Source organism: Dermacentor silvarum, unplaced genomic scaffold (assembly GCF_013339745.2).
Source record: "Dermacentor silvarum isolate Dsil-2018 unplaced genomic scaffold, BIME_Dsil_1.4 Seq955, whole genome shotgun sequence".
Taxonomy (NCBI): domain Eukaryota; kingdom Metazoa; phylum Arthropoda; class Arachnida; order Ixodida; family Ixodidae; genus Dermacentor; species Dermacentor silvarum.
This window is the reverse complement of record NW_023607015.1, coordinates 69,928-94,352: the sequence shown is the minus strand read 5'-3', so window position 1 is coordinate 94,352 and position 24,425 is coordinate 69,928. Positions and strand designations below refer to the sequence as shown.

General features: G+C 45.6%; 1 protein-coding gene and 1 long non-coding RNA gene across 2 annotated transcripts in view; both read left to right on the top strand.

Moving 5' to 3' along the window:
• The window catches only part of LOC125942048 (uncharacterized), a gene marked incomplete at its 3' end in the record, with an annotated part of 95,158 nt that overhangs the window by 27,348 nt on the left and 43,385 nt on the right, over window positions 1–24,425 (top strand). The window lies entirely within an intron of this gene.
• On the top strand, window positions 9,285–11,651 carry LOC119435848 (uncharacterized). The gene is made up of 4 exons (XR_007464756.1): window positions 9,285–9,435; window positions 10,723–10,852; window positions 10,948–11,070; window positions 11,455–11,651. It is a non-coding gene; the product is annotated as an uncharacterized LOC119435848 (long non-coding RNA).

The window sequence follows — 24,425 nt, the reverse complement described above, 5'->3', positions numbered from 1 at the left end:
CTGTCTTTATTTTTGGCGATGCCCACGGCATTTTTGAGGGCAGGATAACGTCATCTTCGAGCATTTTCTTCACTTGTTCTTGAATCACTTCACATTCTTTCGGTGCTACATGGTACAGGTTAAGTCGGATTGGTCTCGCTGACTCCTCCGCGAAATCCCTGCGCTTCGTTAGTGGCGTTTAACCGAGGTCAGGATAACGTCATCGTCGAGCATTTTCTTCACTTGTTCTTGAATCACTTCACATTCTTTCGGAAGCTACATGGTACAGGTTAAGTCGGATTGGTCTCGCTGACTTCTCCGCGAAAACCCTGCGCTTCGTTAGTGGCGTGTAACCGACTCTGGATGTCGACGAAAAGTAAGCGTGAAACTGGCGTTGTCTTTCTGCTGGTGATAAGCTTGCGCTTACGCCAAGAGCAGGTAGGCGTGCCGAATTTTCTTGCTCTCCCTGTTGTAATGCAAAGCATTCGCGGAATGCCACAATCTCATCGAGGTAAGCAACCGCTGCGCCTCTGGCGTTGTGTCGTCGTTCCTTGCTGAAGTTTGTCAGCAGTTCTTCGGCTTGCCCGTGCATTACTTCGACGAGACTTCGGAGCATGGCAACACCTTGAGTGAGCAAAACCGTAATTATCTGCTCGACAAGACCTTGTCCAGAGTACTATTTGTCGCACCTGACAGAAACAAGATGGCGAGATAACTGTGGTTTGGTCACGTCGTCTATGATGGGCAAGGACTTGCGTTGTAACCCTGCACTTTTGTTCACAGAAAAGTTAGTATACCGACTGGTATGTCGATGACGGTGCCTTACTCGCGTAAAAAGTCCATACCTAAGATGACGGGAAGAATCATAAAATTTGCGATGACTGATGAATCCCCTATGCTGATCCTTGCAGTACACTTGCCAGTCGGCGTCAGTAGCTGAGCTCCAGCGCCTCTAACGTGCGGCCCCGTCCACTACATTTTCAATTTGTGAAGCGTATCCGCCAGTTTTCCACTTATTATTGAGAAGTCCGTGTCAGTGTCCACCAGCGACGTCACGTTGTGGCCGTCAATTGATACACTAATATGGGTGGTAACAATCTCGTCGGTCGTCAAATCATTCTGCTGCATACCGGCTGCTCGTTCGACGGTAATGGCGGATTTTCAGCAAATTGACGTGTGACAACCTTTCCCCCTGAGATCGCGGACTCCAGTTACCCCGTCGTAGGCTGGAGATCTTCCTCGGGCCATGTCGGTGGAACTGCGTCGTGCAGGTGGGAAAGCATGTCCCGGAGAGGGGGAACGCGACCGGAAAGGGGGAGAATCGGCTCGCCAGCAGATTGAATTCGCGTTGATGTTCGCTCGGCTACCGTCGAAAGCACGACGAGAAGCAGTTGATGGAAATCCTTGGTACCCTGCGACGCGACAAGAGCAATGACAGCAGATATGTCCCGCTTCGTCACAGTGGAAGCACAAAGGCCTATAGTCAGCTGTGCGCCATGTCGGTTCTACGAATCACTGCTCGCGTGGGTTATTCCCTGTGGTACTAAGGCGATGCCGGTGGCGACTGCGGTGTCGGCGGTGACTGGTAATACTGCGGCGTCGGCATCGGAGGCGGCGGTCGACGGACATCTGCTTAGCTGAGCTACCGCGTCCGGGGATTTGGCTCGAGAGCCGAGAACGACTGCCTTATTTCTTGGCGAAAAAAATCCTGCCACCGATGCAGCTGTGCATTTGCATGGCGTGGCTGCGAGCTTCTGAATCTATTCTTGCACAATTTCGCGTATCATCCAGTGCAAGAAACCCTCGTCTGGGACCGTCACTGCAGCGGCGCTTAGCGGTCATACTGGCGGTAGCGTAGAAGTAACGCGCGCTTTATGGCTGTCAATTCCTATTATTGCGATAGCAATTATGAGGACACTTCAAGCGGATTTCTGCCGTCGGCATCGTCGTCGCCGTCGCCGTCACCATGAGGTTCCGTATGATGTCCAAGGCGATGAAATCGTCGCTGCGCGCCGTATGCTGTATGTGCGAGTGAAAGCGCGCGAGGGAAGCACGCTTTAACGGGGAGAGAACGCATGCCGAGAGAAAACGCGACTTTTTCCGTCGCGCTCGAAATGCCTTGGGGGGACGGGAGGCGGGAGGGGAGGCGGCGTTTAGCTGCGGCACCAAATGCTTATTTATCTAAACACGTTGCAAGGCGACAAGATGGTAAAGTCTTCCGACGCTGATCGACGAGTGTTCAGTTCTGATCTCGACCGAGTCAATTCGGCGAAGCTGACCAATCAATTGGCCAGCTTCGCTGTGGATTGAGCTTTGCGCTGCCTAATGCAAGCTTCCGGCTTTTTTTCAAGTCATTTTGAACTTTGAGAGAAAGTGCGCATGTTTCGACGTAAAGAACCGAATAATTTACTTGCTTTATCAACAGTGTACTGGATGTGCCGATGCCAGAATAAAGAGAACGTACAATACATGACCACATACTTGTTATCCGAAACTTCTTTTGTGGAAACACCGTTCAGGATGTATGTAGCGGAGCCTGGTGATTGTGAAAACATGTTTATCTTAAAAATCAGGTAGTGGGCTCCGGTCCTAGGTCGGTCTCGCATCTTCTACATCAAGCAATCTAAGCCGGAATCCACAATGTAGGGGAGTTGTGGATTAAAATAGGGGCCATGAACCCACGCCCGGGACTTTCCGAATCAGTAGGTGAAATTAGTCCTCGAGGAAGGTGTCTTCTTCGAGTGTCTTCGGCGGCAGTGTACTTCCAAAGGAGATTTGCCTCATTGACTGGTGGTGTTTTTTTAACTCAGCACATACTGTCATGTTCAAGTTGGGTGTAATAGTCCACTTCTACACATCGTTTGTTTTATGTTCAAATAATTTTGAATTTCGTAACAGTCATTATGGTTCATTGTTTATTTTAATGTATACAATCATAGGCAAAGATAGTCGTTTGCGAAGCTTCACTAACGATGATGTTGTTACGGGGAGAAAAGAAATGTATTTACAATATACATACAGTCACAGGGTTACAGACAGGATCAATTACATAAAGTAAAATTAAGATGATCACACAAATTCGATCCCTGAGGCACTATTCATAGTCCCAGGTAGTTGACTGAGCTCCTTCTTCAACAGCATACTGGCGTCTTGCGCGGCCATCTATGCATATATCTGGGGCAAGATGTTATAAACTAATATTTTCTGCACTATTACTTTGTGAGCCATGACATAGAATGATTTGCTAAAGTCCAGGAATAGATAGTCCACTGAAAATCATTCATCTACAGCAAGAGCCAAATCATGCGTGAGTTTCGCCGAGTGCCTTACACAGGATAGCTTCCGCAATTCATACTGAAAAGGGTTGAATGTCGAATGAGTCTCTGCGAGCTGGATTATGGATGAATATAAGATATGCTTTAAGCTCTAAAATCGTACAGCATACGCTAGCTAAGAAAACACGGTGGTAAATATGAACAAGCCTTCGAAGACTCGATTTATGATTAGGGGAAAATAGATGTCATCTTCCAGTTCGCATGTACAAATCCTTTATTCTATCATTTTTCAAAAATCACTTTTACGTAGACTGGCACAGTATGAGAACAAGATTTCAGGAGGACACTGGGCAAACCAACCAGTTCAGCCGTGTTTGAAGGATTTGAGCTTCTTAAGAGAACTTCTATACTGCGTGCTTCAAATGCAGTATGAACCATAGCTGTTACGGCACTGCTTTCTAGCTCATCAACTTCATCAACACTCTGCTTCCATCAACACTCTTCAGGCTATATGGCAGGATTTACGTCGTTTCTTATCGTCCCAAGGTCTCTATGATGTTTTTTTTTCCGTGCGAGCAGATTTATACGAACGGTAATTTATTGCCTATTCCGAGTAAGTCTCAGTAGGTCTTTTAGGGGCCACCATTTGCTTTAATTACTTCAAAAGAATAGCATCCACGAGGGAACAAAGTAGTGTCTTAGTTAAAAGAATTTATTTTTGAAAATGAACCAGGTATCCAAATATCCGCCAGCGAGTACGATTCTGCAAGTGACTTAAAAACAAAACAGTAATAATTTACCATACAAATCTTTTCAAGTAAACTAACTTTAGAGTGGGTACAAACGCACCGCTTCTTTTTGCTGTAGGTTCTATGATGCGTCATATTCATTTCGCAGAGGACGACAAAGTGGTTGCTTATAGCTGGTATGACCACCTTCGAGCGAATAGAGTATGCCGCATTTGTCAGAAAGAGATCGAGATTGTGGTCTCCTCTTGTAGGCGTACCACTGTCGGGCTCAGAGACAAACATTAAATAAAATTAGGCATGATGGCCACGCGTTCTCCTCTAATATAAAGCCTGTTCATCTCAAGCGAATTCGAACATTTTGAAATCATTACCTGCGATGATAAATTCGAGTGTTAGTTGAAAATTTGGTACAATGAACATGGAGCAAATTGCAACCGGCCTATCAAGTAGAATTGCTCCTATAGAGAATGCCTTCAGAGACATTCAACGTGGTAGATTTAACAAACGACAGACTTCTCCACAATACTTGCCGCACAACTGGATGAGCAACACTGCGGTCACGGTAGCTTGGGAAGAGGACCCATCTCAGGAAAAAAATGATTTGTTTGCAATTAATATGGGTGTCTTGAACAAAAGACATTGGACTGGTATTTACATAGTAGCTATATTAAATCGTCAAGGTTGTGAATGAGCCGCCTAACATCCGATAGCATTATTTGCGCCGCCATATAATAAAAATTGCGGAAGACCACATCTCAAATTGAGCGTCGACGTTACTGCGATTATCACTGGAGCAATGTAGCAAAAGTTTGGCAGCATGTTACTCTCCAGTAACACGTAAAGGCGAAAGCCTTCTGTACACTTGGTAATGCATTAAGTTAGACGATCGAAGGGGTTAGACTTGTTGGAAGGCATAACGAGCCACTGTGCGAAGTACACGTGTGGCACTTAGGTCAACCTCGTCGACACATGCGAGCACTTAATGCACTACCTAAAGGTGCAGCATGCTTGTCGCCAGGAAGTGTTACAAATGTGTAACACCAGCCGAGCATATTTACTTTCCATCCTCACAGCAGGGGAAAGCACCACTCGTGGTCGAACACCTTGATACCGCTACTTCTCACGTCGCTCCTCGTTTCTCGCTTGGCGAGTATCCTCGGCCGTAGCGAACTTCCGAGGTCCACCGAAAAATCCGCTAGGCCCCGGGCGAGCGTCCCCCATGCGTGTCTCTCTCGCTTCGCAGTCGACTGTCGCCGCAACCGCCGTCGCCGTCGCGTGACTTTAGTGACGCAACACCTGTTTTAGGGGCGAATCACCTTAGGGCCGAGCCTTGTCCCTCGTCTTCCGTTGTCCGTCCGTAGCTTTGGTTTGCATGGAGGCCGCTAGGGGCGCAGCGGTGCACAAGGGCTGTCATGTATCAACTACGCCTTAGTCTCAGAAATGGTCTACGAACAACTAGACCAAATGATAATAGACGAAAATGGAAAAAATAGCCTGTGAAGCGATCATAGACGTCTAGCATTAAAGTTTGGGCGAGATACTAGCGCAGAACATGAAACAATAGCCTCAGAGTTTTTTAAAAATGAATTACGAGCAAATAACAGAGATCACAAACAACATAGAGAAGAAAATTGAGGATTATCCTACAGCAGTCTGAGAATATAAGGAACTGGTGGACGTTATGCAGTATGAAATAAGTGCGGACACGACAAAACAATTGTTGGATTGGCAAGAGGAAACCACGTAAGTGGTGGAACAAGGAAATAAAACAAGCTATAGAAGAGAGTAAGGAGGCATCTAGGGCTCATCGAGAAGCCAAAAAGTTGGGATTACAGCAAGAAGAGGTGCTCCTTAGATGGAATACATACCGAGAAAAGAAAAGGATTGCGAGTGAGCTCGTGCTAGAGAAAATTAAAAGCGCAAGTGAACCTTGGGTGCATAACATTCACAAAAGAGACAAACACGCTCCAAAAAGATTCTGCAACCACATAAAAGCCCTCGGAACTCCAACTAAAAACTCGCAAACGGCTATAAGGGATGAAGACGGTAACATCTACGAAGGATATGATGCAATGCGGTACATCACAGACGTTATTGGGGATAACATCGGCACGAGAAAAAGCGTAGTTCGGACAACAGATCCAGCAACAGCAGAGAGGCCAGAGAGATCAAAATTTAGCATACAAAGCTTTTATTGGAAAAAGGCAGCAGGTAATGTCCCTAACAACACAGCAGCATGACCCGCTGAAATCCCAGTACAGCTAATCAAAAACCTCGGTCCAAAAAGCAAGGCACTGCTGACTAATGCCATAGAGCAAGTGATTAGAACAAAGAAAATTCCCGTTGGATGGCGTGAAAGCAAGATGAATCTCATCTACAAAGGCAAAGGAGATAAGGACAAGACGAGCTCGTACAGGCCAGTTACAGTAACGTCGGTGATATATAGAATGGCAACGCAAGCCATAAAATTAGAACTGTCGAAGTGGGTGGAGGAAAACGATGTATTGGGGGAACTACGGAATGGGTTCAGGCCAGGCAGACGCTTAGAGGATAATATGTTTGTACTAACTCAGTGCATAGAGATTTCAGTAGCTCAGAAAAGACCTTTATGGGTAGCATTTCTAGATATTAAAGGAGCTTATGACAACGTAGACAGGGAATTGTTGTGGGATATTCTTCAATACCAAGGCATAGATGATGATTTCGTAGAGCTGCTGGGGAGATATATAGAGACGACCAAGTACAAGTGGTATGGGAAGGTAGAAAAGGAAATGAAGTGGTGGGAATTCACCAAGGATTGAAGCAAGGGTGCCCTCTGTCACCATAGTTGTTCACGCTTTACGTCAAGGGCATAGAAAGACAACTGGAAAACAGCGAATTAGGTATTGATTTATCCTACATCCGTAATGGACAAATGGTGCAACAGGAGGTCCCTGGACTGATGTACGCAGACGACATTGTGCTACTAGCGGACAATAAAAGAGATTTACAGGTACTTGCGAATAGCTGTGGGAATGCAGCGACAAATCTAGGCCTTAAGTTTAGCACAGAGAAATCAGGAATTATGATCTTTAATGAACACACGAGTAACTTCGTGGTGTCAATTCGACAGCAAGTAATACCCATAGTGAAGCAATATAAGTACCTCGGCGTACACATAAACGAAGGAAAGAATTATTCAAGCAACCACCAAGATAATCTGAAAATAAAGGGGAAGCGGAATGCAGCAATAATGAAACACAGAGCACTGTGGGGCCACAATAAGTATGAGGTGATGCGTGGAATCTGGAAAAGGGCATGTTTGCAGATTTTCTTCATGTAGCGCAAAAACACACGGACGTAGAAGAAGAACGGAGACACACACAGGCTAACTTCCAACAACGATTTTATTTCCGGGCTCGGACGCCACTTTTATACCCTCAATTTTCCCTTTCATTCCCCACTTACTTGCTAAATTGAGGGTATAAAAGTGGCGTCCGTCCCGGAAATAAAATCGTTGTTGAAAGTTAGCGCCTGTGTGTGTCTCCGTTCTTCTTCTACGTCCGTGTGCTTTTGCGCTACATGAAGAAAATCTGCAAACATGTTATACTAACAAGCCCAAATGTCTACACTGCTGGAAAGGGGTAATGGTGCCAGCGCTAACATTCGCAAATGCCATTATATGCTTAAAATCGGATATAGTGCCGGGTTTCGAAGTTAACCAAAGATCAGTAGGCCGGTTGGCTTTGGGAGCCCACGGTAATACCACAAATGAGGCAGGGCAGGATGACATGGGTTGGGCCTCTTTTGAAGTCAGAGAAGCACAGAGCAAAATTTGTTTTGAAGAAAAGCTCAGGAACATGGATGAAAATAAATGGGCGGCTAAAGCACATGAAAAGCGTGGACACAGAATGAAGGAAGAGGTCAAGGAAGTTGGCAACCAAGTACAGGATAATCGAAACGGTAAATAGACTACCAGGAGTCATCAGAAAGAATGTGAGAGAAATAGAGACCGTGAATTGGATGCAAAGAATGGAAACAAAAAGGACAATGGAGATTTACAAGAATGAGAAGAAAGAAATTAGAAGGGAAAATCTGTGCGATAACACAATGGGCAGTGCCTTGCTATTTGAGGCTCGGGCCGGTTGCCTAAGGACGAAAACATATCGGAACAAATCTTCGGAACTAGATGAGACATGTGTATGCTGCAGTAAAGATCCAGAAACCACTCACCACATCCTGATGGAATGCGACGGGATCCACCCAGCGAGAACCGTAGGTAACGTGCAACTCCCAGAAGCGCTTGGGTTTAAAGTGGAAGGAAACAAACAGATCAGCCTTAGAAATCAGCAAGAGACGATTAGAGTACTGGTGGAAAAAAAGCTGGGAAAATATGGATACGACCTGATCTCTTAAAATAATAGGCAGCAGTACAAGGTAAATTTTTGAAAAATAAAAATAATAAAGAGGTATACAAAAATGCTGGATAAAGAACAGGTATAGTATACCTGATAAATCAAGCAGGCTAGGTGACTATTTGTCGCTGCCCCGTTTCAAAGGGGATGCCACAAAATTATCATCATCATATCATCAGCTATATAAGCGCTGTACATACTGTACACATGTACAGTATCTATGTATATATATATATATATATATATATATATATCAGTGAAGTAAAGAAGAACAGGAGCCGGAACAGAAGTAGTACAAAAAATAGAAGCACGTAGGAAAAACATAACAGGACTTTACTGAGGTTTCGGCCGGGGTCCGGCCTTCATCAAGAGTGTGTTTACAAGCATACAGAGCTCAATTTATAGACGGTTTCTGGGTTTACAAACAAACCTCGCTTGCCGCTGATTGGTTGCCCCATCGAAACTTCCGGCAGGAGAGCTGGAAGAACTTCCGGCTATGTTGTTTGAAGGCATGTGCGACGTGAGGCCGGCGTGTCTATGATTGCACTGCTTGGTGGAATCTGTGATGCGATTCTACATCGAATCTGCGATTCTACATCGTGAATATTGTCGAGATGACGAGCGACTACTTTAAGGCTCTTATCACCGAAGAAAAACATCGGTATCGCCAAAAGCTGATGTTTAGAGGCGGCGAGCTACCCGACCCGCTGGACGATGATGTCGTGCGATTTTCGTTTTCGTCGGGCTCCAAACCCTTTCCTCTGATACAACACTGGACTTTTTCTATCTCGTGGAGGGTGTATGTTTTTACACAAGAGAACAGTTTAAGAACTACAGGGTAACCGATGCATAAAATGCGTTTGTGAGCGGAAAAGTTAAGCGACTTGTCTCATTCAAGGCCGGCAAACGTGGGGAAGGCATCGTCGTCATTGCGGCAACTGTAGAGGCCAGCCAAACACTTTCCAAAACATATCGCCCTTGGTGCATCGTTAACGACAATGGCACCGTTGTCAGTGCTCACTGCACCTGTATGGATGGGTAAGTACGTCGTCCACAACATATCGTAACTGCTTGCGTTTTGGCTGAAGGGTGAACAGACTTATCTAAAGCACTCGTGCGGTCCTATGCGAAGTAAATAAATAAAAAAAAATTGGAGGACGTTTAAGGCTTCGCCTTTAAGAGTGGAATGCGATAGCTTTATCGGGCCCCGATCCTATTGCATTTTTCTTTCAGTAGGCTCCACTGCAATTCGAACGTGGGAAAGCCAGCTTACAAAGACCAAGCTTACGCCGATCCCCCTAGAAAAAAAATTATGGGGTTCTACTTGCCAAAACCACGATATTATAAGGCACGCCGTAGTGGGGGACTCCGGAAATTTTGACCACCTGGGGTTCTTTAACGCGCACCTAAATCTAAGTACACGGGTGTTTTCGCATTTCGCCCCCATCGAAATGCGGCCGCCGTGGCCGGGATTCGATCCCGCGACCTCGTGCTCAGCAGCCCAACACCATAGCCACATAGCAAACACGGTGGGTGCCGATCCACTTAGAGCAGGCTGCACTTTTAAACAGAAATGCATTACTGGGGAGACGCTTTTCCAGGGGCAATATAAGTCGTCTTATATTCAAATGTGAAGGCCCTAGGACGCTTTTTTGTTGTTTTATTAATTGCTTGCTACTGCCCCGACGCGCGAGCGTGTCCAAAACACAGTAGGCAGGCTAAGTCCCAATTTGACCTGCCGAGCATGCAATTAAGTGCCATCTGGATATGATTTTCGTAAGTAATCTACCCGAGTGCGCCGAACCCGAGTGATGAAGCCCTGCACTTAACCCGACCGAACGCGAGCGATAGAAGCCCTGCCCTTAACAGAGCAGATGCGCTAATATTTAATTTTATTTCTACCGCTGCACACCGCGCCAGCGCTCTAGACTAGTCTTCTCACGTCTAATCGCATGCTAGTTAGTGTAGGGACTGGAGCAGTCTTGCTGTTTCATAGATTTGGCTTGCAATTTCGTCAACGCGTTCATGTTAGGGATATGAACCATGAGTGTCATTGCAAGTCGACATACTGCTGTGAAGCAGTGTTGACATTCATTCTTTATTCGGAACACTGAATGTCACGCACGAGTAAAGAAACACAGGCAGGGTGCTGTGTGTTTCATTGCTCGTCCGTGTCTGCGCTATTCCAAAGATGTTGCATCAAGTTGCCTAAGCTTTCACCTCGATTGCATTTATTCTTTGCATACTTATGTTGCATGTCCCCCCCCCCTCCACCAATTTTTCGTGGTACTTACAAACTTATTACTGCACTCTTTTGAATTTCAGCCTCGGAGAATGCTGCACTCATGTGGTTGCTTTGCTGTTCAGTGTTGAAGCTCATTTAAAGTATGGGTTGCACAATCCATCACCAACTGAAGTTGCGTGCAAGTGGACCGCGGTGCCACGGAAGAGCACAGTGAGTTCTAATGGTTTCAGTCTACTTCTGCAATTCTGTCGTGCCATGTCAGTCTTCTTAAAAACAATAAGACTTGACTGCTAAACTAAATGCAGGCAGCACCAGTCAGTGACATAATATTTTTCAAGCCAAAGACTGGTCAGCCAGTGCCAAGAACACAAGGGGCCGTACCAACCTGGACAGATGAATAAGTGTACAACTTCTTGCAGCAACTCAACGTAAAATAAAATTTACACAAGTAGGTAGTACATGTAGCTTGTATGTGGATACCTGTGTAATGCTGCTGGACGAGGTTGCAATCAATATCTTGATGGAACGAGTGAATATAAATATTTCGTAGTTTTTTAGCTTCTTAATTAACCCATCTGTACTGCAGTACACTACATCTTTTCAATAAATTGGTTGTGAATAGCATTTGCATGTTCACTTCCCCTCTTGTAGTGTGCTGTGGCCAGAATAAATACATACCAGATGACATTTACTTTACGGCAGCGATTGAAAAAACAAGGAAAAGTAATGATTGCATCACAGGGCACACAGCTTGCACATGTTGTCATGAAGTTGCATTAATATTAATACTAATACTGCTTGTGTGCTGACAGGTACTGGCCCCAAAGACGCTACTGTTGACTTCAGTAACAGACAGTGAAGAAACAGATTCTTCACCTGAAGCAGCTGCCCAAGAAGAACAGTTGGACAACGAACAACAGTTGGACAAGGATGAGTCATCGCCACAGCTTCCACTCTATGGTATATACGAGGGCATGAGTACACAAGCAGCTAAAACAGTACAGCTAGCAGAGGCATGTTGCACTGAAATTGAGAAGTCAACGCGTGAGCAATCGAAATCATTAAGGTGGGAATCAGAACGAAAAGGCAGAATAACAGCATCAGTCATGCATCGGGTGGCAACATGCCGAAGTGGAGCAGATGGCCTTGTGGCCGAAATTATGGGCTACATAAAGCCACCCAATGTTTTTAACCTTCAATGGGGCTCTCAAATGGAGCTAAAAGCCAAAGAAGCATTCATGACTCAAGAGTTAGGGGCACATCAAGGTTTTCAGTTTCACGACTATGGTTTGTATGTCATGGGGAATCAGCCTTATCTCGTTGCGTCTCCCGACGCCATTGTGTCATGCGGATGTTGCGACAAGGCTGTACTCGAGGTGAGGTGCCCTGTCTTATTGAAAGGACAGTCCCTTAGTACTGCTACAAAACAGCTGCCATATATGAATGAAAGTATGCAGCTAAGAAGAGACCACGCCTACTACACTCAAGTACAGTCTCAAATGGCAGCAACACAGCTCTCTCGTGCATACTTTCTTGTGTTCACAGGTTGTACACTAACCACTGAAGTTATTTATTTCGATAAAAACTTCTGGGCTACTATAAGGCCGGAAGCAGAAGATTTTTTCTTTAACCACATCTTTCCTGAACTGCAAACAATGAGCCTCCTCAAACAATTTCAACATGCTACAAGGACATGCATTAGCCAAGGTGCAAAGTCTGGCCATGTTGTTAGCTGTTCAATGTGTAGAGCCACATTTCATCTTAAGTGTGTCGAACTGAAACGCACTGCAGCATCGTGGGTTTGCAAGAAATGCCAAACCGACAGCCAGTCTTCTAATGAGTGAATGGAAGCACTCTTTTATCCACAGCTTTTCTGGTGCTATGTTTTCCTGATGTGTACAATGAGTGTAGTAAAATTCCTGCAATATAATGAAAGCCATGTTTAAACATGCAAAATAGTTGAACGTGGTACCCTGCCATATTGACAACTGTGATTTCAAAGTGAGACAAAATCAGCACAAATATAGCCAAAGAAGTAGTGGAACGAAATATCGTTTACGTGGCATGTGGGTACATGTTGATTAAGCTCACTGGCATAGTCATCTCACTTTGCAGTGCTTCTGCACGCCAAAAATGGTCCATCGCACAAAGCCAGCTGCTCGGGCTGCATAAACAGTGCAAAACCAGGACAGGGCAAGAAAGATCACACTGCAACACGGATGCCGTATTGCTGTATGCCCATTCTTTCTCTGTACTGGTTTCAGGCTGTTCATATCATATCTACAACCAACTTGCCCAACAAGCTTCAGTCTAGGCGGCTCTCGACAATAGTAGTTTGTAGACTGAGAAGACATGCTGTTCACGAATAGCGTAAAATGTAAAAATAGAAGGAAAGACATTGATGAATCTATACCTTTCTTTTAATATCAAAAATGCTGAAGCCTGCCTTCACCTCACGCTTTTTGTCTGCAGTAATGATTCTTCAGTGCAATGAACACATGTGATAAACGAGTGAAGGAAAAGGGGCAATATTCAACATGTTTAGCAAAAATGGAAAAGCGTACCAATGCAATACAATTGAAGAACAAAGTGGCAAATTCCCCACCAAGGAGGCCATCCTCAATGGCATGACGTTGCAGTTGGTTCGGCTAATCCGTAGTTAATCTTCTTGTACCTGAAAGCCCACTTGGTCACGCTAGCATGTGCATGCAGATTAACCACGTCACGAAAGTCGGTCGACACCACTGATTGGAGGGTCCCCTTTGAGTGTCATTCACTGCTTCATTCTTGAGTTGTATGCGACATAATCTTGGTTTCACTTGGCATGTGATGTAGAAAAAGCGTGTGCCATAAAAATGTTACTTCTCTCAAATGGCAGTCTCCTACTCACTGAAAAAACATAACACCACAGGTACTTTCCATCACGATTGCATAACGTTCACGTGGAGAATGGAGCAAGTGTTCGTGCTGCTTCACGATCCATGGTAATGTCTTTGTCAAGATTGTTGATGATAGGAGTTTGCAGGTTGAAGAGCCCACTGCAGACGACTAGCATCTTGTCGATTATTGCACAATCCATGTCACTTGATCTTTTAACAAAGCTCACCGGTAGCACACCTTGGAACGATCTGAAGAGTTTCAGTCGCTGAATAGCTCTTTGAACATGGATGCGAACCCGAGAGAGCTTACTTGATGTTGTTATCTCTCCTCCTGAAACCTGTGGTCGTTTTTTTGTCAAGGAGGGCATCAGTATTGTTGCACCTCGAGCAGCAAACATCTCTTCACATCGGAAGCCTCTGTCGACCAGAAAGCTATCCCCTTCCTCAACCATATCTAGCACTCCACAACGCAGTGTGATATCTTTGTCAGATGCTCTTCCACCCCATGCCTTGGACACAAAAGTTACTGAACCTGAAGGTGAAATCACAAGTACCTTCACGGTATTGTGGTGCTTGTAATTGGAATAGGTCTGACTCTGAGCTTCCAGAGCGGTTGGTCGCTGAATAAATATTTCTGTGCAGTCAATTATACCTCTCAGGTTGTCAAATAATGTGTCCTCAAAAGCTGGCAGGCGGTGAGATCGTAGTGCTCGTTGGGATGGCCAAATGATGAACTTCTTAATGTTCTTGGCTAGAACATCAAGCCATGAATGGAAAATGACACTCACGGAACCTAATGAAATGCCGAATCTGTACGCAAGATCATTGGTGAGCAGCGCCAAACACAGTCTCATGAGCACCAGAAGCTGCTGCTCTGCATCCACGCATGTCGTGTGTGATGCTGTCCAAATAGACAACACAAACTGCAGCAGAGCCCTGAACATTGTAGCAGAGACTAGCCCTGTGTAAAACTTCAAAGTTTTATCTGACTGCATCACCACAGTTCATGTAATTTCTGGAAGGTTGATCGCTTCTTCCTTTTCAGCAGGTTCAGAGCTGTGTTCCATATCTCTCAGACGTTGCTTCATCGCCTCATTTTCTTGTAGGAGAACTGCAATGTCCTTTGTGGTGAGTTCTGTTTGCGTTTCACCATCACACATCTCTGGACTGTCACAGAGGCCAGTATCGTCGCTTGTGGATGTTGAAGGGTAGGAACTGGAATCAGCAACATTGTCTGCTCGTTCAAAGGGACTTTTTCTTTGAGCACGCTGATATCTTGCAATCTTCTGCCCAGAGTTTCCTTGTGCTCTATACGGAAATAGTGTAGGGGTGTAGTCAGGGTGATTTGGATCACATGACGGCTGGCCTGCAAAACAAGCGGATCGTATTAGTGAGGACATAGCCTCCTATATACTTTCTGTGCCCGCGCAATCACTCCGGGAGCGCCGTTCAACCTCCTCTCCTGACCTCCTCGCAGGTCACCCGCTAGGGCGCTGCTACCCCAGAATAGTTCGCTAGCCGCCGTGCATGGTTAAAGGCGGGAAAAATTGCGTGTGCGCGTCTCCATTAGTGTCAAATCGAGACAATACCCATTTGCCTCGCTTGCCGACAGTTCGCTGGCTTCCTGAGCGATCACCACCTTCCTGCAGCAGTCCAGGCTGGGGAAAAATGCATTCTGCCTTCGATTGACGCGATGAGCTGCGGCAGGGTATTAAAGGAGTGTGGCTATGAGACTGTCGGTGCCACATTGAGGACGTCTAGCAGCAGCGCAAATGAGAGCCTTCTGGCCGAAAAGAAGACATTGTGGTCACGAGTGAGTTGTGCTACTTTAAGTGGTTTGATAGGGCACTTTGCGAGTTGATACCCAGTAGTATGGCGTATCGTTGTGACCTATATAGATGCAACTCGTACAGTAAGAGAAACGTCCCGGGCATCTCATTTCATGAAATTCCGAGCGATGAAGAACTTCCAGAGAAGTGGCTCCAAGTTTGAATGTGGCAAACGTGGAATGCGTCAGATACTTGCTGAGAGAGATGCACTTTGATTTGTTCTGACTAGAAAGCTCTCGTCTGACGCCGATGAATATTTTTTGGGTGGTTGAAGAGGTCAGCTGGAAGCAGTAGCGCACCCAGGATCTCGGCCAGGGGGGGGGGGGTGTTGACAGTCTGTCAATACCATCTAAACCGCACTAATTTCGATTTCTTCACAGGAAATTGTCAAAAAATGCGCTCTTTGCGAGTGTGCAGACGATTGCGCGTCTTACATCTTAGTTGCAGTACTCGAATGCGCAAGGAAAGAAAAGGGGTTAAACAAAATGGGGGGGGGGGTTAGGTCGGCCTCAGGGGGGGGGGGGGTTACAGCCCTAGTGGTGAGTGACGGCACTAGGCGCGACGACCGGTTTCCTGCGTTCTCGGCGCCGATGGGCAGGCATGAAGTATATAGGAGGCTATGGTGAGGACATGCAATGAATGCAGACTGTTGCCTTCAAGGCACGTAATGGGACTGCCGTAAACCAGCAAAATTTTAATGGCACTTTCTTCTTGTTTCTGGGGTTTGACGTGCCCAAACCAGTTCTGATTATGAGGCTCCCCGTAGTGGAGAGTTCCGGATTAATTTTGACCGCCTGGGGTTCTTTAACGTGCTACTGCAATGCAAACACACGGGCGTTTTTGCATTTCGCAAGGGCACTTTTATTGCTGCAAAATGGAGGATGAAGTGGTCAGCTGTGCATGTGTACATGCACATTTTTTCTGTGTTATATGCCTTTTTACTGTTTTTCAATATGCATTCACAAATAACTGTACATTCTCAAAAGTCATTTAGTGCAACACACCTAGGTCGACTGAAATGGGACTAACCTAAATGCTCACGAATTTACCGCACTTCTAACAAAATGAAACCTGTAGTGTTGAGCACGAGATTTCAATTCACGATTGGCCTCCGTTAATTCGTAAAGCTTTTAGAATTTGGCCGAAACTTCCTACATGCATGCACGGAAATCGCTAGCTTTTCTGCGATTCTGTTCTGCGATACCGATACGATTGCTCACATGCCGCTGCGGTGGCTGGGCGGTTGCGGTGCCCGGCTGCTGGCCCGAATGACGCCGTTTGGGCCGCCCCGGCCGTCGCATTTCGATCGAGGCGAATTGCTAGAGGTCCGCGTACTGTGCGATGTCAGTGCACGTTAAAGAACCACAGGTGGTTGAAATTATCCGGAGCCCTATACTGCGGCGTCCGTCATAGCCTGAGTCGCTTTGGGACGTTAAATATGATAAACCAATATGCACGTGTACTACCTATGGTAGTGAAGCTGCAGAAGTGCACTTGTCCCCCAGATACGAAAAAAAACGGCGGCAGCGTGGCACCCGCTAAACAATAATTTAAACTCATGTTCGTAGCATGGCCTTCCACGAAGGCGCAAGAAACTGGACGAGCGGGCAAGCTCAGGGCGAGAGTCGAGCTGCTCTCGCCTGAGTTACACGACATATGGCCAGAACAATCGCGCAGTAGCACTTTTATTATTCCGCATTATAGCATGCCGGCTACTCCACGTAGTAACGTACCTTGGATGAAGCGAGCAGAGCAAATCTGGGTGCTCTTGGTAAGCTGCCACTTGTCCCGGCGCACCGCTGCTATCCAGGCGTTTCTCCTGTCAGCCTCGATAGGCAACCTAAACGTTCGCACTTTCAAAAGGGAGTTGGTTCCTGAACGAAGGCTGCATCCTGGCACGACACAACACGAACCAATTCTTGAACATTTCACTTGTGATATCTACGATTCGAAATGCATTTTCAAGCCAGCAACAGCAACAGCCAGGAAAACACCGTTGAGGATTGAAAGTAACGAAAACAGTCAATGCTCCAGAGGCTACAACCCAGCAATTCTGGACATCGCCTTTAGTTCACAGCTTTTACACCACGTGGCGTACGGACCTTTAAGATTCGAAATTCGCGCGATGACGCACGAAGTGTACTGGACGATAACAGAATACACGTTTTAACAATAAAAGAAAAAAAAAGGGGCCCACGCCAACACCTTTCACCGTCCGGCATGGACGAGCGCGAATCAGGAATGGCTGATCTGATAAACGCCGAGCGTATAAGACGCGGCCAGCTAGTCTATTGTGAATCAGTAGTTTTGTGCTATTGATAGTCGTTTAGAGGCTCAGCCCCACTTCGAGAAAGCGGGTGCAGAATCTTGAAAGCGGCTGCCCCCCCCCCCCCCCCTTCCGTCCATCTTTTCCTCGTCCAACTTTTTGTCCGATCGAATCAGAAAAGCAAAAATGCCCTTTTATCGCTTCATTTCTCGAAAGCTGATTCTAAAATAATAATGTAAGCTTGCTAAATGGTCGCGATGGGCGCATGTTTCAGGATATGCAGTCGCATGATTGACACCTTAATCTCGGTTGGCCTCAGTTTACGAGTCCATTTGCTCATTTGCTGCAGGTGCCTGATCGAGTTGTTCACTGCCACGGAATTTCTTTTCGAAGGCGAAAGCCTTAGGTGCATGGCTATATTTTCGGTGCCATTGGCAGCAGGACCTTGGCGAAACCGAGCCATAACGAAAATGGCCGACCCGCAAAGAGTAAAATCACGTCAAAAATGCTCGGATTGACGTCAGTTTTCTCAGGGAGGTTCCTGTGAACAAAATAAATTAGTGGCTTTGTAAAGAAAATTTGCTACTTTTCCGAACACCTTTTCTAAGCTCTTGGTAAGCGACGGGTGTAAATGCAGAAAATCATCTGTAACTGGTCAGTGTTCGAAGACCTGCTTCACTGCACAGTGGCATAGCCAGAAATTTTGTTCGGAGAGGGGGGGGGCTCACGTTGCAGCGCGGCCTCCTCCGAATCAAATACATCAATCGTAACTGCTTGCCATTGCCAATGTCATGTATATTAGAGGCTGCAAACAAACTACTGAGTGCTACCCACTGTCAAGTAAAATATGTATTTTTTCATAAAAGATATTATCGTACGTCCCAAAAATTGTGGCAGAAATAACTGATATCAATGCTTCCGCGTTTTTTTGTCTATTTAATTAGTAAAGAAAATATCACACGAACTTTAGAACATCAGAACATCATAGAATATCAGTTCCAAACCAGCAAATCAGTGCATACAGCTGGTGCGAAAAACGTAAAGCTATGAAAAGAACAAGTTGAGCACAAATATTTTGATAAATCTTTGTCATTAAAGAACCTTGTTTACTTTTTGTACAGTCGCGAGCAGAAGTTTGGTGACCATGGCATCAGAAAAAATTTCAATATATTCAAGTGCAGCTGCACGGCCCCGAATTAGCTTAATACGTTGTATTGGTCCATCACGCGCACGTAGGCTTGCGCTCTTGATTTCAGCCGGAATGGCCAGGCTGCGAAGGAAAAAAAAATAAAATCGTGGCAGCAGAGAGGCTCGGCCTTTCTGTACCGACGTGGGAGCGGCCCGCTACGTGCTGACGCGCGTTCCAGGGACCGTAATAAAGCTTTATCCATCATACCATACCTTGGTCCACAAACTTTGGCTCGTGACTGTACATATGCAACGGCCAGGGAAAAACCTCAATGGCGCTGTCCTTCGTTGCAATAGATTGCGAATGAGCAGTTGTTACCGGTCGTGTATTGTAATTATACCGATAATATAGTCGCAACAGTGAGTACATATAAGAAGCAGGAGTTCTGCAAGATGTACATTAGAAATGCGAAAATAGAATGGAATATACAAGTGCGAAGATACAAGTTGATAAAGGGCACAAAAGTGTCACTGGTAACAAAATGCACTGTTTGTATACACAAAGCCTCGCAACAAGATGTTTAAATATATGTATAATATCCAAGTATAAACGATAACGTATGTATGTGTAATGCGTCAAACAAGACAAATAGACATGTTGCGCAGTCACACATAGTAGTAGCTTTACGCATAGAAAGACAGACGATCCAGGCAAGTACAAAACTATGATCGCAGAAATCGTGATATGTTCCAGAAGGACCGCCTGTTGGGCTAGTTGGTCTAACCTAGTTTCTTTCAGTTTGGCAGAACAGTTTGGTTCTCCTAGAAGCTGACAAGGAAGGTGGATTTGTTGTGATGCCGAAAGGCATGTTCAATGAAAAAGCCCAAGCGGCAGTGGACAAGAACTTTGTGGCTGTTTAAAAAAGTGCAGTGAGGGTTAAGACTAAGTTCATCAAATTTTGTAAGGACTTGGAATTGAATGATCTTGCTAGTGCTATTAGAAATAGTAAGGGGAACAGTCTGAAGGTTTTTTTCTGCAAAAACACATAAGGTAGATGTCCCTTTCAGAACCATTGTGAGCAGAGGGGGGGGGGGGCTTGGCAAAAGAATGTTAGTCAGTTTTTACTGAAGAGCCTTAAGTGACTCACGGTTGTTGATCCTTTCCGCGTGAGGAAATCTGAAGAAGTCACTGAATATGTGAAACACAACGAGAGTATAGATTATGGCTTGTCTGTCGACGTTGAGGACTTGTTTTATTCAGTACCTCAAGATAAGCTTTTAGTTGCTGTTAGGAAGTGCATTGAGCAGAGTGGCGAATGCGATTTCCAAAACTCCGCTTGCTTGTCGGTTCATAATTTAATCTTTTAGAATTTTATCTTAGTGTAACATTGATTGTTTTTAACGAGCAGCCTTTTCTGCAACGTAGAGGAGTGTGTATTAGGTCTTGCGTGGCTCCGATTCTATGCGACATATTTTAGCTGATATTGACAGTGCGCTTGATTTGGCTTTTAATGGGGGGAAGGTATTCAAAGTGTTTCGGTACGTCGATGACTTTTTAATTCTTTTAAAGAAAGAGGACGGTTTCACTGCCCTGGGAGTATTTTGATGTTTTTATTCAAGCTGGGCAGGGTTTGAGTTTCACTCATGAATTGCTTGGAACTGAGGGGTTACAATTCCTGGATCTCAGGCTAAAATTTAGTGTAGGCCATGTTTGCTGAGAGTACCTCCCACGGATTAAGAAGTGTCCCTGCCTTTTGAATCTGCCCACTCTAAAATAGTAAAAAGGGGCATCGCATTACAATGTCTGGATGCTGCGCTCCGTAAGTCATGCCCGCATTCAATGCAGCATAGCTTTGACAATCAGATTGGTCGCCTATTAGCAGCGGGATTCCCTGAGTTGCTTGTTGTTGCGGTGGCCGAGTCTAGATCCTGCAGAGGGTAAAGAACAGAGCTGGAGCGGAAAGAGCTGAGACCCAGCGATGGATGGCGAACCCGTAGCCATGCCTTATATGCATCAGGTCTCGCACAACCTGAAGAAGGTTGCGAACAGGCATCGTATTCCTGTGGTCTTCACGGCTCCTAATAAGCTATCCAGGCTCTGCCCTCGAATTTGCGGGGACAGGAAAGGAGGTTGCCAAACCAGCCACGATAGCCGCTTCGTGGGGTGTGCGACAGGAGTGGCATACTCCGTCCCCTTGTTGTGCGGGAAGGTGTACATCGGCCAAACCGAACGGTGCATAAACGACCGGCTCAGGGAGCATGCGCTAAAAGTTAAGAAAAAGAGGACAAGTATGCACATTTAGTTGCCCACATCATTACGTGTGGTTGCGAGGCACGATTTTATGAGACCACTATCTTAGGCAAATCTGCAAGCTACAAGGCTCGAGTGGCTCTAGAAGCATTCTACATCCACAAGAACTCAGATATTCTTTTGCACAGTGCCGAACTGAACTATTTGAACTCTGTTGCCTGAGGGAGATAGTACTGTTAACTTTTTTAGATTTCTTTTTATCACCTCGCATGGGAAAGGGGCGTGACACTGGTGTACGTGGTTCACCTTAGAAATCGGAGGGTTTGTTGACTGAAATAAACGGTTGGTAGTAGCGCTCGTCCGCGTCTGTCGTGTCTTCGTGTGTGTTGTGCGTACTTTTTTGCGCTATGTCTGAAAGTAACTCGTGATATGTACTTGGGCCATGCGGCGGTCGCGACAGCACCATATGGGTAGATAATAGAGGAATAATGCAAAAATCAGTACGAAAATGTGTAATTTAACTGCCTGCAGAGCGGCGACAAATTTTCTGCACCCAAAATTAAGGAAGGGTATTGCTTCGGCTCAAAAAAGAAGTAAAAGCGGGTAGCTAAAAAGGAAAGAAAAGACCAAACGAAAGCCACAGATGATGCGGCAAGTTAAACTACCCAATATCCGAGTGTGTTTGTTGGGAAACGCCGCGAGGGCCGGGCTTTCAATAAACAAGGTCGGTAAAAATTTTTAATGATGTCCTCGTAATTTTCGTTTTCACACGATAACTTTGATCATGATGCTACCTGTTTGAATAAACAGCGATAATTTCTGCGGTTTTAGAAAATGAACAGTCATACGTTTTCATAATTACGCGTTTATGGACCTGAAGGAACAGAACCTTTACTTGCATTGATTTTTGCCGCTTCGCTATCTAAAGGACAAACTTCACTCGGCGGGGAAGTTTAGTGAAGCGGTCAATGACTTCGGACACGTTGATGCCGACGTCTCTGTGGACGTCGGCATCCTTGTCGAGCCAGACCTCGTCGTCCGCAAAAAAGAACCGCCTCAAAAATAGGCCGTTAACTTTCTTCTGTTTTCTCTTATTTTACTTTGCCTGCCTAACCACGTGTTCTTCAGACATTGTAGAGCGCAAGTAGTTTTTCTAATCTCATGTTAAAAATATACTATCTGCGCTTGAAGTGGTCACTGGAAGGGTGGCTAGAATCTGAAGCCGTTTCTACACATTTACATAGAACCTGCAGTCGCAATGAGAGAGGGCATCTATTCCGGTGCTAAAACCTAAAAGTACTCCTTCGATGTCGTTGGCATCCTTGTTTAGGTACCTTGCACAAACAGTAAACTGTTGGATACCGGCAATATCCGTCGTTTCATCAGCAAATATGGAGAAGCGGCCTGCACCATTTACTTTTGCATCTAGGCTTTCTTTGATAATTTCACCACAAATTTCTATAATTTGGTTTTGTACATCTGGACTCAAATGCGAGGTATTACTGGGGCAACATCCAAATGGTTCTTCAGATATGTATCTCCACAATCAGCTCGCAAATGAAGAAGCGCTCTGAAAATACCAATATTTTCAGAGGGGATTTGCTTAAATCCATAGGACCACTGTCCCTATGGCCACGGAGAGCCAGACCTTGTCGTCCGCAAAAAAGAACCGCCTGAAAAATAGGCCGTTAACTTTCTTCTTTTCTCTTATTTTACTTTGCCTGCCCTGGTCCAGCTGATTGATCACATCGGGCGCCCTTCCTGAAAATGTTTGGAGAAAATTATCAGCTGCCAGCTGGCAGTCACGGTCATATTTAGTATTTTCGTGTGTGTGGAAGATTGCGAGCGCGGGCTTCCATTTCTGAAACGGCTTGGACACGAGGGTTCCAGTGCGCGCATGTTAGCTCAAGTTTATAAAACATTAAACCCATAAATTTCCAGAGTTGAAAATCTAAAGCACGCCTTTGGAAATGTCAGTGCACCTTTCGCGTCATAAGTTTATGGGAACTTTATACCCATAAAGTTTAGGAATTGAATTCCATGCGCTCCGTAGATTCCCCGGCCGCTGCGAGATGCCGCAGTGCGCCCGCTCGCTATCGAAAACCCTTGAAAGTTTGTGCTCGGATGGGGCTCCTTGCGTTATGTGAGTCCAGGTGCCAAGGGCGCTGCGACGAAATCCAGCCCGAGTTCGCAATGTGCGTGCCGAAATGTCTTTTCGAGCGTGAAAAAGACACTGTAGACAAAATCCAGAAAGATTCCCGGCGCCGGTGGTTGTTTGGTCGGCGGTGCATGCCAGCACGAAATAATTTCGGGGGGGGGGGGGGTCTGAAGTCCCATCAGTGCTACTACTGCTATTACTACCCTACTGCTACTAGTATTGCATTATTACTCAATGATTATTATAGAGGAAGTACAACAACAATGAAAGCTTCACATGAGATCCAACGCAGTGTTTTAGCATAAGTGATGCGAATGTTCCATTGCGATTATAGAAAAGTTTTCATGTGTTAAATTTGTCGATTTTATGCAGATTGACAGTGGAATCAACATTCTCTGGCTTACTTATCGTGATTATTTTTTTCATTTACCATAAACCACATCTCCACTATTAAATCACTTAAGCAAACTTTAGTGGACTCTGGGCTTGGGCTCCCGTGTACTGGTGAGGGATAGTGCCCCTGTATACGCGGGGCCTCTCTTTTCCTCGCGCCACCGGCGTCGTCACGCCGTGACAAGTGATATAACTCGTTCTACGCGGCACAGAGCAGAGAACATGGCGGAAACAACGCCGGCTTCAGCTCTTGTGCCATCCGTATCGGCAAAGGCGCGTTCCAACCACGGCGCCAGGAAGCACATCTGGCCGCTTAGGCCGGAGCAGCGGTCTCACTCCTATCGCGTGCACTCGAGCAGTATACACGCTTGCCCTCGTCGCCGCGCAACAACTATCTGCAGCAACTCTGAGCATGACGGGATGCCGCGCACCGGGGCTGCGCAAATCGCAATGAAAGATGAAAGTGGGAAAGCTGTTTACTCTGCCGTACAGACGGACCGTTGTCGTCTACAGTAGTCATTAATGCGAAAGCATTACATGAGCCATGAGGCAGAAAAGCCGGCGTCGTTCACAACGAGTGGTATCAAAAGTCAATGTGACATCATCAGCGTTGAATGAAATCAGTAGTAATATAGAAGATAGTAAATGGTATTACAACGTCAATTAGTAGTAATTATGGGTAGTTATTGTGAATTAAGGTGAATTACAGTGAAGTGAATTAAAGTTACAACAAGTTAGAGTAGGGTGACTTAAGGTGGAGTCAAGTGAATTAAGGTGAAGTAAAAAATTACAATGAAATTTGGTTAAGGTGGATTAAGGTGGATCACCATATTAACTCGTAGCTACTTGGCGATGAGTTCTGAATGGTTGTGGTCTGGT